Source organism: Balaenoptera acutorostrata, chromosome 11, assembly GCF_949987535.1.
Source record: "Balaenoptera acutorostrata chromosome 11, mBalAcu1.1, whole genome shotgun sequence".
NCBI classification, from domain to species: domain Eukaryota; kingdom Metazoa; phylum Chordata; class Mammalia; order Artiodactyla; family Balaenopteridae; genus Balaenoptera; species Balaenoptera acutorostrata.
Window position 1 is genome coordinate 57,452,978 of NC_080074.1, and position 9,089 is coordinate 57,462,066.

Sequence of the window (9,089 nt, forward strand, 5' to 3'; positions counted from 1 at the left end):
TCTATGAAATGCAGGTTCCATTTATAATAGGATATTAATGCCTAAGAGTTAGAAAATAGATTCTAGGTCAGATAAAGGAATCAGAAACAATCTATGTTCATCTTTCTCTACCTCCCCACCAGGAGTATAGCATAAGTTTAGCACCCAATACCAGACATTAAAAATGGAAAAGAAGCCTGTCTTGGGTGTAGTGGTAGTGGTGGTAGCAGGAATTACTAAAATTTATTGAGTGCTTACTATATGCTCAGCACTGTTCAAAATGCTTTCAATGAAATCACTCTTTGAACTCCAGCTATCTTATGAGTAGGTACCATTAACTCCATGTTACAGATAAGGAAACTGATGGACACAGTAGTTTAATAGTTGGCCCACATTTCCACAGCTAGCAAGTAGATTTAGAATTTGGTCATAGACCATCTGCCCTAGAATGTGGGCATATAACCACTGCCCATGCCCCCATTGTTCCCAGGCCTCATTTCTGGTCAGAATTCTCTGTAGTTGCAGACATTCCTGTGTTGGGATTACTGCAGCTGACCATGTGGGTTGTGTTAGAGGCACACATGACAATGCACATGATGTGGGAGAATCAAATGAGAGTTGGATCTCAGTGAAGACCTGAACAGTGAGGATGTTCCAACAGCAGCATCCTTACCTCAGGGAGAGGTTCACGTCTCTTCAATGTTCTATTTGTCTGCATTAGAGGAGGGAAGCTTCTTGCTTCACTGTTTTTCCTAAAGGTATTACAGCAGAAATGGTTGGCTTATTTCCCATTACTTATTTTTCTCTAAAGACTCAGAAAGTTAGTTATTGACTTAACTACTGTAATTTGCTTAAAGTGAAAATGATTAATAAACATTTAAGATTCCACCAGATTTTATTTTCAGTCCACTGAGAAGCTTTTCTCTAAATGAGATTTCAGAATTTTAAATTCTTAACCAAATTATGCAGTGAAATAGGTATTGCTTAGTCCCTTGAAAATATGCACTCACTAGTAGTATTCTGGGTGAAATACCCAATATGTTAACATACCTAGGTGGCTTATCATTATTTAAAAATTATTTTGAACATCTTTAATTTCATTTTTCTTAATATATTCTCCATTATAGTAACATACAAATATATACAGCTTCTTTCTATTCTTACTGAGTGACAGCCATCAAAAGGATCATCCATTAAAAATAGAAGAGATGTTAAAAAATAAATAAAATAAAATAAAATAAAACAGCAGATATGTGATTAAACATATCTCAGTCATTTCACAAGCACCCACAATTACATAAACTAAAATAAGAAAAGAAGTTTTGAGTCATTCTACTGACTAATATTTTACAATCTCATTTAATCTAATCACAAATTAAATACCTTTAGTGAAATCTTATTAAATGAATTGCTCTTCTGTATAATTATACATGTCTAATTGCTATAACCGCTAGAAAATATTTTCTGCATTCTAAGTACATCAAATAGATATCAAGCACTTCCATCTTAGCTTCAAATTAGTTTTAAAAGGAGGAAATTAAAAAATAAGTTTGTCTTATTGAAATTAAAATGAAATAGCAATTAATTCATTACCTCGTTATAATTCATAATAAAATTATTTATTTCACTAACAAAGAAGTTGCAGGAATAGTAACTATGATTATTCTATTTTCATGATTTAAAACATGAAATATTTTCAAGGTTTACTGAAGATTTTAAAATCTCAATATATGAGGAGTGTAGGTGATATTTTGGATACATTTCTAAAAATTAATTTCTCTCTCTTAAAGGTAAGTTTTTAAACTCATTTATGTCTTTAGGTTAATTAACTCACATGATATTGCTGATATTTGACATTTTATGACCCATAAAACATCACTTTTATATGATTCAATGTAACATATATGACTGAAATGCTTACTTTTATGCCAATATTTTGAGGTCTAATTTTGTGATTCTTTCCTATATCCTTAGTTTTCTCTTCTGCTACACTGCCTATTTTTTCCTTTGGTTTTTTTTCACTTCTCTCAATTCTTCTAATGGCTACATAAAAGAGTTTTAAATACAATAGCACGTTACATTTATTGATCCATTTAAGATTCTACATAATCTTCTAATTAAGAATTATTATTATCTCCATTTAACAAATGAGAAAACTGAGGTAAAGAGGGATTAAGTATCTGCCTGATTCATACAGCCATTAAATTGTGGAATCATGTACACCCGTAGTCTAGCTCCATATCCTGTGTTCATTATCATTCCACTCTGTTGATTTCCCTTTTTAAGATACTTCTCTGAATTATGATGCCGCCTCAATTTGTCATTAATATCAGGAATATAATATTCTTTTTGCTCGGATCAATATTTTAATTTCTTCTCTGACATTTTTTTCATTCATTTATTTACTCTTTTTTGGAGTCAGATTTTCACATGCAGTTTTCTATACCACCTCGCCTTGACTTTAGATATATGGTGTACATTATATCTATATGGGCCTCCTTCCTGTTTGCACTGTTTATTGCAGTAGGGAAGAAATCTGCCACATTAGGTAAAATATAAATCCATGAAATGCCATACAAGTTTTCTTTTTTGGAATCAGCAATGTTTGCTCTTGGAGGGTCCACCTCAGCTAATTTCCAAATGGTTAAAAGCATCTCTCCTGCAACTCTTTATTTCTAGAACTAACCTTTCCAAAGGTCAGTGTATAAATGAGATTCTGTCACGATTTCTTCTCATTTTTCATAGTCTACATCATTTTCTCAGGAATAGCTGTTGATATTGAACCTTGTTAAATTGCTTCAGTTTTCTAGATATCTATGATTTCTTCTGATTTTTCATAGTCTACATCATTTTCTCAGGAATGGCTGTTGATGGTGAACCTTGTTAAATTGCTTCAGTTTGCTAGATATCTATTGTGACTATATTTCCAATAGTAATCAAACATTTTTTGCTATTTTTCAGATTTCTTGTGATTACTTCAGCTGTCTTCTAGAAGGAGCTGGTATGATAGTTGTCATCCTTTTGATAAGTGCAGAAATAATGGCCTGAACATGTAGTATTCCCAGAACATAACCCTCTTATTTCTCTACATTTTGTAAAAGGAACTTGGATACTCCTGTTTCCAAGATTGTTTGATTTAGCCAGATATAAACCATTAAGCTCGAAGTCACCAATTCCCTTTCCATATAAATTTACCCAGACTATTTACCCTTCATGCCCCAGTAATCTCTTAATCATAGTTATTCTCATACCTATATCATTTTATTTGGATGGCACAGTTAAATTCCCTAGATTTGGGGTTGTGGTATAAAAAAAAATGCTCATAGACCTTTACTATATAAAGGTTAGAATAATGTCAGTGACAACTACTTAGGTAGGCCTTCAGTTCTTAAAGCATGATAAACTTATCCTATTTTCCTGAAGCTAAGAGAGGTAAACAGAAATAATATGGCTGATTATCTAATATGAATTTTTGTTAATAACAATATCTGTATTTATGAAATATCAATACCTACTACACTAACTGCTTTTTAGTAGATATTTTGTAGTTAGTTTTGCATTAAACTTTCTCAACAACACCAGGACATAAGTTCCATATTTTTCCCCATTTTTCTGATGAAGTTGAATAAAGCAGTATGGGTTTGGTAGGTGCAAACTACTACATTTAGAATGGGTAAACAAGGTCCTAAATGTATAGCACAGGGAACTAGATTCAGTATCCTGTGATAAACCATAATGGAAAAGAGTATAAAAAAAAGAATGTATATATGTGTATAACTGAGTCACTTTGCTGTATAGCAGACATTGGCACAGCGCTGTAAATCAACTATACTTCAATGAAAAAAAAAATGCTAATAGGGGAGAGGTCTTAGTAGAAGCACTTTGATCCTAGGCTCCCTGATTCCAAAGTTCATGATCATGTGTTCTCCCCATGAATCCATTTGGTTAAGAGATAACATAAGCCCAGATTTTTTGTTTCATAATACATGGCTCTTCCTACTCTATCAACTGCTAAATAAATGTTGTTTACAGAAATAATAAGAAAGTGATGTTTGCCTAGGACACGAAGCATAAACATTATAGTCATTTAGATATAGGGCAAAAGGCAAGTGCTTTAGAGTAGAATTAGCCTACATTCATTTTGGCTCCAGTTATGTGCTATGCATTCTTGGGCAACCTCTCTGAGCCTCCACTACATCATGTGCACAATGGAGCATAAGGCTGCTTCTCCAAATCCTAAGTTATTTTTTATAAATATAAAATTCCTGGCAAAATGCCTGGCACATAGCAGGTATGCAATTTAAGACAATTTAACGCACCTAGTCCAGCACCTATTACTTAGCAGGTATAAATGTGTTAGTTATTTTAATATGTGCCCAAACTGAAAATCTCCATTCACAGTAGCACTTAGCACCCTAATTCTATTTGCATACCATTAAGAAATTATAATTTAAGTGATAATTAGTGTAAAGGCAAGTAAAATTTTGCTAATGGAAATAAGTCAAGAATGGCAAACATATTTACAACAGGAAAAAGTCCTGTAGGGAAAGTAAATAAACAAGATTTCCACTTAAGTATTTTAATTAGTTGTGTCATTGGTGCAACAATTTTACTATGTTACCAATATGTCCTATTTATGTGTAATATTAGTATGTGTATATATAATAACTTATGAAATCTTTTTAGAAGTTTATCAGTATAGCAGATGATTGTGAACTTAAACAGGAACAGGAACTTTTTTGATCAGATATCTTCAATACATAACCTTCAACATATACTCCTGACAGGATTCAACAATAAGCTATCTGGGAAACCTGACTGCTTTCTCTTTTTGACATTAAAATGCAGAGAAATAGAGTGAAAAGAGCACAGGCAATAGTTCTTGATCTTAGCTTTTGTTAAAACCATCTGGGCAGCTTTTAAAGCATGCATTTGGAGCTCCTACTGCAAACATACTGAATGAGTATTCCCAGGTATGTAGTCCAGCATCTTAATTTCTTTTATGCTCCAAATGTGTTTCTTATGTGTAGCCAGGAATGGGAACTTCTGAATGAAGGTGTTGAAACAGAACATTCTGTGATTCAGTCCTAGGTCTATCATTTCTATGTAGCGTAGTACATTTGAAAATTAATAGCATTAACTCCTGATTCAAAGAGTTGCTATAAAAATTGGACATAAATGTACCTGGATCATATGATACAGATAAAGATATCATTCTCTCTTGATTAACAGTGGTGGAAGTACTTCTTGGTTCTGGGCCCTAAGGAAATCAGTTGGCATGTCTGACAAGATAGACCCTTTACTCTTTTTAGTGTGTCACCAAATAGAACTCTGCAATACTTTTATGTGTATATGCTCCCAGTAAAGAATAGGCAGTGGTTGAGACTTCATCTTCCAATGCAGGGGGTGTGGGTTCAATCCCTGGTAGGGAAGCTAAGATCCCACATGCCTCATGGCCAAAAAACCAAAACATAAAACAGAAGCAGATTGGTTCAAGATGGCAGAGTAGAAGGACATGCTCTCACTCCCTCTTGTGAGAGCACCAGAATCACAACTAACTGCTGAACAATCACTGACAGGAAGACACTGGAACTGACCAAAAGAGATACCCCATGTCCAAAGACAAAGGAGAAGCCACAGTGAGACAGTAGGAAGAGTGCAATCACAATAAAATCAAACCCCATAACTGCTGGGTGGATGACTCACAAACTGGAGAACAATTATACCACACAAGTCCACCCACTGGAGTGAAGGTTCTGAGTCCCACATCAGGCTTCCCAACCTGGGGGTCCAGCAAAGGGAGGAGGAATTCCTACAGAATCAGACTTTGAAGGCTAGTAGGATTTGATTGTAGGACTTCGACAGGACTGTGGGAAACAGAGACTCCACTCTTGGAGGGCACACACAAAGTAGTGTGCACATCAGAACCCAGGGGAAGGAGCAGTGACCCCATAGGAGACTGAACCAGACCTACCTGCTAGTGTTGGAGGGTCTCCTGCAAAGGTAGGGGTGGCTGTGTCTCACTGAGAGGACAAGGACACTGGCAGGAGAAGTTCTGGGAAGTACTCCTTGGCATGAGTCCTCCCAGAGTCCGCCATTAGCCCCACCAAAGAGCCCAGGAAGGCTCCAGTGTTGGGTCGCCTCAGGCCAAACAACCAACAGGGAGGAAACCCAGCCCCACCCATCAGCAAACAAGCAGATTAAAGTTTTACTGAGCTCTGCCCACCAGAACAACAGCCAGCTCTACCCACCACCAGTTCCTCCCATCAGGAAACTTGCACAAGACTCTTAGATAGCCTCTTCCACCAGAGGGCAGACAGCAGAAGCAAGAAGAACTACAATTCTGCAGTCTGTGGAACAAAAACCACATTCATAGAAAGATGGACAAGATGAAAAGGCAGAGGGCTATGTACCAGATGAAGGAACAACATAAAACTCAAAAAAAAAAACAACTAAATGAAGTGGAGATAGGAAACCTTCCAGAAAAAGAATTCAGAATAATGATAGTGAAGATGATCCAGGACCTCGGAAAAAGAACGGAGGCAAAGATCGAGAAGATGCAAGAAATGTTTAACAAAGAACTAGAAGAATTAAAGAACAAACAAACAGAGATGAACAATACAATAACTGAAATGAAAAATACACTAGAAGGAATGGATAGCAGAATAATTGAGGCAGAAGAACAGATAAATGACCTGGAAGACAGAATGGTGGAATTCACAGCTGAGGAACAGAATAAAGAAAAAACAATGAAAAGAAATGAAGACAGCCTAAGAGACCTCTGGGACAACATTAAACACAACAACATTTGCATTATAGGGGTCCCAGAAGGAGAAGAGAGAGAGAAAGGACCCGAGAAAATATTTGAAGAGATTATAGTCAAAAACTTCCCTAACATGGGAAAGGAAATAGCCACCCAAGTCCAGGAAACGCAGAGAGTCCCATACAGGATAAACCCAAGGAAAAACACACTGAGACACATAGTAATCAAATTGACAAAAATTAAAGACAAAGGAAACTTATTGAAAGCAGCAAGGGAAAAATGACAAATAACATATAAGGGAACTCCCATAAGGTTAACAGCTGATTTCTCAACAAAAACTCTACAAGGCAGAAGGGAGTGGCATGACATATTTAAAGTGATGAAAGGGAAGAACCTACAACCAAGATTACTCTACCTGCCAAGGATCTCATTCAGATTCGATGGAGAAATTAAAAGCTTTACAGACGAGCAAAAGCTAAGAGATTTCAGCACCACCAAACAAGCTCTACAACAAATGCTAAAGGAACCTCTCTAAGTGGGAAACACAAGAGAAGAAAAGGACCTACAAAACCAAACCCAAAACAATTAAGAAAATGGTCACAGGAACATACATATCGATAATTACCTTAAACATGAATGGATTAAATGCTCCAACCAAAAGACACAGGCTCCCTGAATGGAGAGAAAAACAAGACCCATATATATGCTTTCTACAAGAGACCCACTTCAGACCTAGGGACACATACAGACTGAAAGTGAGGGGATGGAAAAAGATATTCCTTGCAGATGTAGATCAAAAGAAAGCTGGAGTAGTAATACTCATATCAGAGAAAATAGACTTTAAAATAAAGAATGTGGCAAAAAACAAGCAAGGACACTACATAATGATCCAGGGATCAATCCAAGAAGAAGATATAACAATTATAAATATATATGCTCCCAGCATAGGAGCACCTCAATACATAAGGCAACTGCTAACAGCTATAAAAGAGGAAATTGACAGTAACACAATAATAGTGGGGGACTTTAACACCTCACTTACACCAATGGACAGATCATCCAGAGAGAAAATTAATAAGGAAACAGAAGCTTTAAATGACACAATAAACCAGATAGATTTAATTGATATTTATAGTACATTCCATCCAAAAACAGCAGATTACATTTTCTTCTGAAGTGCACACGGAACATTCTCCAGGATAGATCACATCTTGGGTCACAAATCAAGCCTCAGTAAATTTAAGAAAATTGAAATTGTATCAAGCATCTTTTCTGACCACTACGCTATGAGATTAGAAATCAATTACAGGGAAAATAACGTAAAGAACACAAACACGTGGAGGCTAAACAATACATTACTAAATAACCAAGAGATCACTGAGGAAATCAAAAAACACCTAGAGACAAATGACAATGAAAACACGACAATCCAAAACCTATGGGATGCAGCAAAAGCAGTTCTAAGAGGGAAGTTTGTAGCAATACAAGTCTACCTCAAGAAACAAGAAACATCTCAGATAAACAGTCTTACCTTACACCTAAAGGAACTAGAGAAAGAAGAACAAACAAAACCCAAAGTTAGCAGAAGGAAAGAAATCCTAAAGATTAGAGCAGAAGTAAATGAAATAGAAACAAAGAAAACAATAGCAAAGATCAATAAAACTAAAAGCTGGTTCTTTGAGAAGATAAACAGAATTGATAAACCATAAGCCGGACTCATCAAGAAAAAGAGGAAGAGGACTTAAATCAATTAAATTAAAAGTGAAAAAGGAGAAGTTACAACAGACACCGCAGAAATACAAAGCATCCTAAGAGACTACTACAAGCAACTCTATGCCAATAAAATGGACAACCTGGAAGAAATGGACAAATTCTTAGAAAGGTATAACCTTCCAAGGCTGAACCAGGAAGAAGTAGAAAATATGAACAGACCAATCACAAGTAATGAAATTGAAACTGTGATTAAAACTCTTCCAACAAACAAAAGCCCAGGACCAGATGCCTTCACAGGTGAATTCTATCAAACATTTAGAGAAGAGCTAACACCCATCCTTCTCAAACTCTTCCAAAAAATTGCAGAGGAAGGAACACTCCCAAACTCATTCTATGAGCCCACCATCACCCTGATACCAAAACCAGAAAAAGATACTACAAAAGAAATTACAGACCAATATCACTGATGAATATAGATGCAAAAATCTTCAACAAAATACTAGCAAACAGAATCCAACAACACATTAAAAGGATCATACACCATGATCAAGTAGGATTTATCCCAGGGATGCAAGGATTCTTCAATATACACAAAACAATCAATGTGATACACCATATTAACAAACTGAAGAAT